Below are 9,237 nucleotides of genomic sequence, written 5' to 3'. Positions count from 1 at the left end.
GTGTTGATGCGTTGGAAGGGTGGTGTTGATGCGTTGGAAGAGTGGTTGGGGATGGCATGCGGCTGAAGAAAGAAAGATGGAGGTGATGCGTTGGAAGACAACCCATGCGTCGAGCAGTCTTGACCAGCACCTCTGCCATGTGCCGAGTGGCCACGCCCATGAATTAAGAGCCATGTCGAGCAGCCATGCCATGCATCAAAGTGCCCTGCCATGCAGCCAAGCCCGCAACCCATGCAGCCGAGCGAGCAAGCGATGGCCAGCATATGCTGCACGCCCATGCATCAAAATAGCACGCCTATGCACCGAAGCACTCGGCCAAGCATCAAGGCACCCCGCGCGCCCAATGCGTCAAGCGTTCAGTGCGCTCATGCATCGAGCGACCAGCCTATGCAGCGCGCCTATGCGTTGGTAGTCAGCACCATGTGCCCATGCCAAGTGTCACAATCGCTCTTTTGGAAGCTTCTCTTAACGATTGTGCGGCACTTGTTCCCACTCACGAACAAGTCAGCCAACTCAAATACGGACTGCCGGTGGCACACCGAGTGCTTCTCGCAACCTCCACCCCCGTTTTAGGGAAAACGGATTTGGAGAAAAGGTTTTCGTAAGAAGTTTTTGTGAGTGTGAATAAAGAAAGGGGGTTGGATCGGGCATGCGGCCATAGGCAACAGGCCCTGGACAAGCATGACCGTGATATTCTCCCCCACTTAATTAGTTGACGTCCCCGTCAACTGACCTTGTTCAAAATCTGCGATGGCTGGAGCTGCATTCTTCAAATCTTCGGCCCGCTCCCAACTGATCTCTTCGTCGGGGAGATCCTTCTATTTCACTAAGAACTCTGTCAGTTCTTGTCTGGGTCTTCCAATACGGCGCGTACGTTTATTCAGAATTTGTTCAAGTTCTTTCTCAGCGGAGCTCTTCATCGTGACTGGTGGGCGCCTTAGCATGTTTCGTTGTTCGTCCTCGGGATCGGGATGATAGGGCTTTAGGATACTCACATGGATGACATGATGAATCTTCATCCATGAGGGTAACTGAACCCTATATGAGGTTCTCCCGACCTTCTCAATTACCTCCACTGGACCTTCATATTTTCTTACTAGCCGTTTATCTCTCTGGCCTCGGAAACGAAACTATTTCGGTCGTAGCTTAATCAGGACCTTGTCCCCGGCTTGAAACTCGAGGGCCCTCTGCTTCTTATTAGCCCATTTCTTCATCCTTCTTGATGCTTTTCTAGGTAGGCGCGAGCTATCTCAGAGGTTTTGCTCCACTCTTTAGTGAAGTTATGTGCCTGAGGACTTTTGCCTACATAAGGGTGGTCCACCAAGTGTGGCATGAGTGGCTGTCTACCGCACACCACTTCGAAGGGCGTTTTTCCCGTCACGGAACTCTACTGGCTATTGAAGCTGAATTGAGCCACATCTAACAACTGGACCCAGTTCTTCTGCCTAGCATCGATAAAGTGACGCAAATATTTCTCGAGCATACTATTGAAGCGTTCCGTCTGGCCGTCAGTTTGGGGATGATAGCTAAAGGAGATATTCAATGTTGACCCAATATTTTGAATAATTCTGTCCAGAATGTCCCAGTGAATCTTCCGTCCCGATCATTAACAATGCTCGCGGGGACGCCCTATAATTTCACGATGTGTTTGAAGAACAGCTGGGCAGTCATCACGGCTGTGCACATTTTCGGCGTCGGGATGAAAGTGGCATATTTTGAGAACTGGTTGATGATAACAAGGATCGATTCGAACTCTCCCACCTTGGGCAAATAGGTGATGAAGTCGAGAGACACGCTCTCCCATGGTCTAGAGGGCACAGGTAGGGGTTCCAGCAGACCCGCTAATTTCGCCCTTTCGACCTCGTCTTGTTGGCAGACAAGGCAAGTCTTGGTAAATTGCATGACATCGTCTCAAAGGCTTAGCCAATAGTAGCCTTGTTTCAGAAGGGCATAAGTCCTCTGCCAACCATTATGTCCTGCCCACGGTGTGTCGTGACACTCCTTCATCAGTGACCTTCGTAACTCCCCGGATCTGGGGATGTAAAGGCGATTGCCCTTGGTGTATAGTAGATCTTCTTCCACCCAAAACTGGCGTGTCTTCCCCTCTTTGGCCAACTGTATGATGGCTTGCACCGCTGTGTCATTTGTATAGTGAGTTTTGACAGTTTCTCGTACTGTTGCACTCAAAGTACTTGCTTGTAGGCGGGCGAACATGCACAGGGCCGCATGTTCGCTCTTTCGGCTAAGAGCATCGGCCACTTGGTTACTTTTCCCCGGTCTATGTTCGAATTGGAAGTCGAACTCCGCTAGACACTCCTGCCACCGTGCCTGTTTCGACTACAACTTCGGTTGGTTGAAGAAGTGACAAATGAAGTTGTTGTCGGTCTTGACCACGAACTTGGCCCCCAAGAGATACTGTCTCCAAGCCCTCAAACAGTGAACTACTGCTAACATCTCTTTCTCGGAGGCGGCATACCTCCGTTCGGCATCATTTAGTTTCCTACTCTTATACGCGATGGGGTGTCCGTCTTGGAGGAGGACACCGCCCAACGCGAAGTCAGAAGCATCAGTCTCTACTTCAAATGGCTTGGTCACGTCGACAATGCCAAGGACCGGCCCCTCAATCATCACTTTTTTCAAGCCCTCAAAGGCGGCTTGACATTCAGAAGTCCAGCTTCATTGGCTATCTTTCTTCAACAGTTCGGTTAATGGCCCTGTTCTTCTCGAGAATCCTTCTAAGAACCGCCTATAGTAGTTAGCTAGTCCGAGGAAGGATCGTAATTTGGTCACGGATGATGGTACCCTCTAGTCTCTGATCGCGACCACCTTGCCTTCTTCCATACCAATCCGACCACACTCAATCACATGGCCGAGGAAATTTATGCGCTCTTGGGCAAAGGAACACTTATCTCTCTTTACATACAACTGATTTTTCCTCAGTTTTTTCAAAGATTAGTTGGAGGTGATGTCGATGGTCCTTCAGCGAGGCAATAGACCATAATGTCATCGAGATACACTACGATGAATTTGTCGAGGTATTCGTGAAACACTTGGTTCATTAAGGTACAGAAAGTTGCTGGAGCATTGGTGAGGCTAAAGGGCATCACGAGGAATTCGAAGGCTCCATATCTCGTGACACAGGTTGTCTTAGGTTTGTCTCCTTCAGCAATTCGGACCTGATAATATCCTGATCGTAGGTCCATCTTCGAGAAATACTTAGCGCCATGAAGCCGATCAAATAAGTCAGTAATGATAGGAAGGGGATATTTGTTGCGGACTGTGAGTTTGTTCAAGGCCCGATAGTCGATGCACAACCGGAGGCTCCCATCCTTCTTCTTCTGGAACAGTACTGGGGCTCCGTAAAGGGCTTTCGCTGGTCTGATAAATCCTGGATCTAGCAATTCGTCTAACTGTTTTTGGAGTTTGGCCAATTCTGGCGGGGCCATCCGATATGCATTCTTGGCAGGCGGCTTTTCCCCTGGTAACAACTCAATCTCATGGTCAATACCCCTTCGTGGGGGTAAGGACTTGGGCAAGCTTTTAGGCATGACATCCCGATACTCTTCCAAGACAAATAGAACGTCTTGAGGGATCTCCTCTTCAGTGGATTCAACTGATTCTATCAGTATGGCCATAAACGTGGGTTCACCGTGGGCTAGGCCTCTCTTCAATTGGAGGGCTGAGATCATTCTCACCCCATTTGGCTGCTTGATACTGGCTTGAACTATGATGGGTGTAGATCCGGTAATGACTAGACATTTGGCGAGGGGCATTGGTATGACTTTATGTTCAAGTAGGAACTCCATCCCCAATACCACGTCGAAATCATCCATCTTGACAATCATGAAGTCAACGAGGCCCTTCCAGTCTTCTAACTTCACTGGAGTTCTCTTCGCTATCCCCGTAATCGGTAGGGCTGCAGAATTCATAGCTTTCATCTTCCCTGCATCTCTTTCCCAGGTCAAGTTCAGGCGGCGTGCTTCCGTTTCAGCCATGAAGTTATGGGTGGCTCCAGAGTCGACCATAGTGTTCTTGGCCGATCTTTGGTTGACCCAAGCGTCCACATACATGAGTCCTTTCTCTAGTGGCTCTGTCGCCTTTCCCATTTTCTTCTGGAGCGCAGATAAGAATTTCAATGCCCCCATCCTGGGATTCTCAATTTCTGCAGCTGGCTCGATTACTGTCTCCTCTAGTCCAGCCTTGTCTTCAGAGGCAGAGGCTAATATGGCTTGAAAAGCATTGAACGCGGTTCGATTTGGACATTCGCTCACCCTATGTGGCCCTCTACATATGAAACAAGACAGGGGGCGATTGTAATTGTTATGCTATTATGGCGGCCCCCGCCAGTTGTTTCCTGATCTCGGTTGGGATGATTTACGGTCCCCCCTGTGTTCTTGTCTTCTCCCCCAGGTCTGGGAGGACTGGAACGACTGTTTCTGTTTCCCCCATTTGAGGAAGTTGACTGCTTCCTCACATCTTGCGAGTCAGTGCTAAGGTCATATAGCCGTTCAGCTACCGTATAGGCAGAGAGGAGATTCTGTACTCTCTGTTCATATAGTTTTGATTTCGCCCACGGTTTCAGCCCTTCAACAAAGCAAAAGACCTTATCTTTTTCAGACATATCTCGTATGTCCAACATGAGTCCTGGAAACTGTTTTACGTTGTCCCTGATGTTACCCGTTTGCTTCAGCTCTCGGAGTTTTCGTCGAGCCAAGATCTCGACATTTTCAGGGAAGAACTGTGAGCGAAGTTCTTGTTTCAATCTATCCCAAGTATCAATAGTGCATCGTTCTTCCTGTATGTCTGTAAATCGTGATCTCCCCCAAAATTTTGCATCTTCAGCCAGATGCATCGTTACTAGTGTGACTTTTGACTCTTCAGTCACTGTGTTCGTCGCCTTGAAGTATTGCTCAAGATCGAAGATAAAATTTTCCAGGGTTTTTGCTTCTCGCACTCCACAGAAGGGTTTCGGTTCTGAGATTTTTATTTGGCTTACTACCATTGCTCCCCCAGATGGGGTTTGGTTCCTTACCGCTTGGATGTTGAGATTCACCCTAATACTCACATCCACTATCTCGGTTCTGACGACGTCAAGGGCCGACCGAAAGTCTTCAGACAAATCGGTTACCATCTGAAGTATTGATTTTTGGGAGCCGTCCAACTCTTCGACGCGCTCCTCTATGTGGGCAACAGAGCCCGATGAGCTATCGCCACGTTCAAAGCTGTCGGACTATGCTATTTTAGTCTCGAGGGTCTCTACCCTCATCATCAATTCTTTGACGGGTAATCCATCTAAGCGGCCCACTACCACATCAATTCCATCGGCTTTCTCAGCAACTTCTTGTAGCCGAGTCTCTAGGAAACAGACACTATCCGGGACCTCTCTCAGGTAGAGAATTTGCTCTTCCATCTCTACCAACCTATCCACATGGGACTTATTCAGGTTTTTCGTTGCCGACATGATCACTAATCTTCACTCTGTGAGCCGACTTGGCTCTGATACCAACTGTCACAATCGCTCTTTCGGAAGCTTCTCTTAGCGATTGTGCGGCACTTGTTCCCGCTCACGAACAAGTCAGCCAACTCAAATACGAACTGCCGGTGGCACACCGAGTGCCTCTCGCAACCTCCACCCCCGTTTTAGGGAAAACGATTTTAGAAAACGGGTTTGGAGAAAAGGTTTTCGTAAGAATTTTTTGTGAGTGTGAATAAAGAAAGAAAGATTGTAGTAGACTAGAAAGCAATAAGCAACAACAACAACTTTATAGAGTACTACTCTGGGTATGAGGAAGTGATGGTTAGTCTTATCCCCATATAGTGCATTCTGAACAAAAAGCCAACTGGCTCCCTTGCATATGCAAAAGGGCGAGTGGTCACTTACAATGAAAATGTAAAGAAAGCAAGATAACTAAGCTAATACAATACAAGATATGAAAGTATGTTAGAAGGGGGTTGGATAGGGCATGTGGCCATGGGCAACAGGCCCTGGACAAGCATGACCGTGACACCAAGCAAGCCGTGCAATGCTACCTAGTGAGCCATGCGTCGAGGATGGACGGTCACCCTATGCGTTGGTGATGGTTAGCTCTTGTGATGGCTAAGTTGAATTGTGATGGTAGTGATTTGGCTTGCTATGCATTGATGATAGGCTATGCATTGAGTATGGATTATATGTTGAACAACCAAGAGTTGGACGCATACAAGGGATGAGATCAGTAGAAGAACATCATCAAAACCATATGTCTTCTTGGATGGAAAGCCTTAAGCCTTAAGAATTTGAGGTGGTGGCATCTGATTGGAAGCTCATGCGTTGGCTACACAGGAGGAAGACACTTAGCTTGTGATGATCACAACATTGCATTGATGGGGTGAGAAGGAGACATGCAGCCAAGTAGGTGGTGTCAATTCTGGAGAAGGTTTGGACGCCTATAAATAGAGCCAAGAGACATCACTTTTAGTTCACAATTCAAAAATACCGTAAAAAGAGTAGGAAAGTTGAGCAAATTACTAGGGATGAGAAGTTCTCCCAATTTGGGATGAGAAATACCGTTAGTCATAGAGGATGCATTAAACAGTGAGGTCTGAAGAGGACGCATCAACTTGGGATGAGAAGTTCTCCCAATTTACTCGTGCGTTTGGAGTGATTAAAAAGCCACCTGAAAGCTCTGAAAGTCTAGTTTTCAGGGTAGGGCTTTCGGAAGAAAAGCTCGAAGGGATCGGGCTGGAAACTGAGAAGAAGACAGAAGGATCAGGCTGTCGGATCAGTTTGGGCCAGTCTTGAAGATTCTGTGATTCCAGCCAAACCACGAAGAGTTCTGAGCTCAAATTTTAGGGTGAGCTTCAAAGAGACATTTTATAATATGTTTGTAGAAGAAAGCATCTTAAAATAAGATTTAGAACTGTGAGTAATTTGAGTTGTAATTTGAATCTAAATTTTAGGGGTGAAAAGGGAACCCGAGGTAGAAAATGGAGCTACTAGAGTGAAAAGCTCCTAAGCAATCAAGGTGAGTGGCTAAAACGTTTTGACTAAAACATTTGCTTAAAATGTTTTATTACAACGTGTTAAAGAAAGCATGGATTATTCTCATGTCATCTAGTTTTACAAAGTAATTTCCAAGCAAACCATGAGTGATATTTTAAATGCATGCATGTGTGAGAAATTGTTGAAAAGCGATCTATATGTGGTTAATATACTCAGAATGCGTTAGTACCTTTAAAGCCATGTTTTTATATGTGTTATACTTTACATTCTTTAAAGAGAAAGTCATTGTATGACTAGTTTTACTTGAAACGCGATACCGAAGGACATTTGAGAAGGTATCCACCCAACTAGATACTGAAGGACATTTGAGAAGGTATCTATTGATACTGAAGGGCGTTTGAGAAGGTACCAAACCAACCAGATACTGAAGGATGTTTGAGAAGGTATCTGAGCAGAAGTACCTAAGGTATGATGGTACTTAATATGGCCACGTGCACGTAGGTAGAGTCAGAGATTGAATAAAAGGGTTCTCTCTTGACTAGTAGTTGGTGTTGGGATTGTTTTTACCCACAGTAGGGTTATCCTCAACTGAGAAAGAGTTTTACTGTTTTATGATTAAAACATCTTTATATGTTCATGCTTGGAAAATGTTTATACTGTAGTAGAAGTACTGTAGAAACTTATATTTCAGTTAAACTCTTTATTGAGATTTTGCATGAGAATCAATTATCTTTCTTAAGTCACTCACTGGGCGCAAGCTCACCCCGTTTTCAAATATTTTCTCCCCCCCCCCCCAAGTAGCGGTCAAATCCTCTAAAGATAGCTCTGCATCTGCTCTGCCACTAAAGGAATAAGATATTTGTAACCCATCGATTTAGGTGGTTACTGTTAATATTGTACACATGTTATTGTTGTTCATATAGGGACTAGGGTTTTTGGGTTTTCGGACTTGTAAATCTAGTGTTGTAATGACTCTAAATATGTTATGTTTCTAAATTAATAAATTTTTGGCCTAAAGACATTTCGCTGTATATAAGTTATATTTTAGTATCAGAGTTATTAGGCAGTAAGTGTCAGCCAAAGGGTTGATAACTGCTGTAGTCACGCCCTTCTCTAGGCTTAGAGGGTGGTCTGGGGTGGGGTGTGACACCTTCTCTTGGTCCGAGAGATATTCACACATAGTTGGACTATGTTGTATTGTTCATTAGAGAAATCAGTGGTACTTAAGGAGTGAGATGTAACTACAAGGGCATAACGGTAATTTGGCCCAACTATACTTACGAGCATCTGTGAAGGGTCATCGTGCTCATGATTGGTTATATTCGGTGGACACAGAAATATATCTGTGGTAAGAAGAGTTCAACTGGTGGTCTTTAGTGGAATGCCTGATAGTTGATGGATGGTGGATCTCGTGGCTAAAGAGTTTAGTAAGCTATTCACGAACCGTTTGAGCTTCGAGCCACAGGTCCATTAGGTCCCCTGGGTAGCTTGGATAAAGTCGAGAACCAGTGTTTTGGTTAATTTGAAACATTCAAATTGATAAAAGGAAGTTCGATTATATATGATATAATTGGACTAGTTAATTATATATGATATAATTGGCTAAATATATGAGATACATTATTTTGGAGGAAATTAGATATAAATATGATTTATATCAAGTAGAGGAGAAAATACTATAGTAGATATGTGATATCAAACTATAGATAAAAATATAATATGATTATATTTATTAATTAATTAGTTGATTAATTATATGATAATTAATCCAAAATTCACGTTCAGACACGGGTTAGTGGGGCAATGTCGGTTATTGTAACTGATGAGTTAAAATGAAAATAGTTTTCATTTTGTTCAATCAATCGCCCAAAAATATTTCTGAAGCGCGCGTTGGAGAATTTTAAGTGATCACTTAAGAAAATCGAGAGACTATATGATAGCACTCTCCGTCTAAACGATCGTCTTCCTTGCGCCTAAACCATCGCACACTATCACCTACACAATCGTATAACTTCTCTAAACGATCGTATAATATGCCAATTTAGCTAAACGATCATTTACCTTTTTCTAAATGATCGTTCAGTAAATCCTACACAATTGTATAGCTTCTCCTAAACAATAAGCAGTCTACTATGCGATAGCGCTTTTTCCTTCCCACTTGCTTATCGCCTACACGATTGGTGTTTCCTCTTTTCTCTACCAAATTTATCAAAGACCGTCCTTTGGGTTTTCACTTTGAGAATACCCGAGGATCT

This window comes from Benincasa hispida, chromosome 6 (genome assembly GCF_027475165.1).
Source record: "Benincasa hispida cultivar pf3 chromosome 6, pf3_genome.v1.1, whole genome shotgun sequence".
Classification (NCBI taxonomy): Eukaryota; Viridiplantae; Streptophyta; class Magnoliopsida; order Cucurbitales; family Cucurbitaceae; genus Benincasa; species Benincasa hispida.
The sequence above is the reverse complement of the archived record's forward strand: the minus strand, read 5'-3'. Positions refer to the sequence as shown.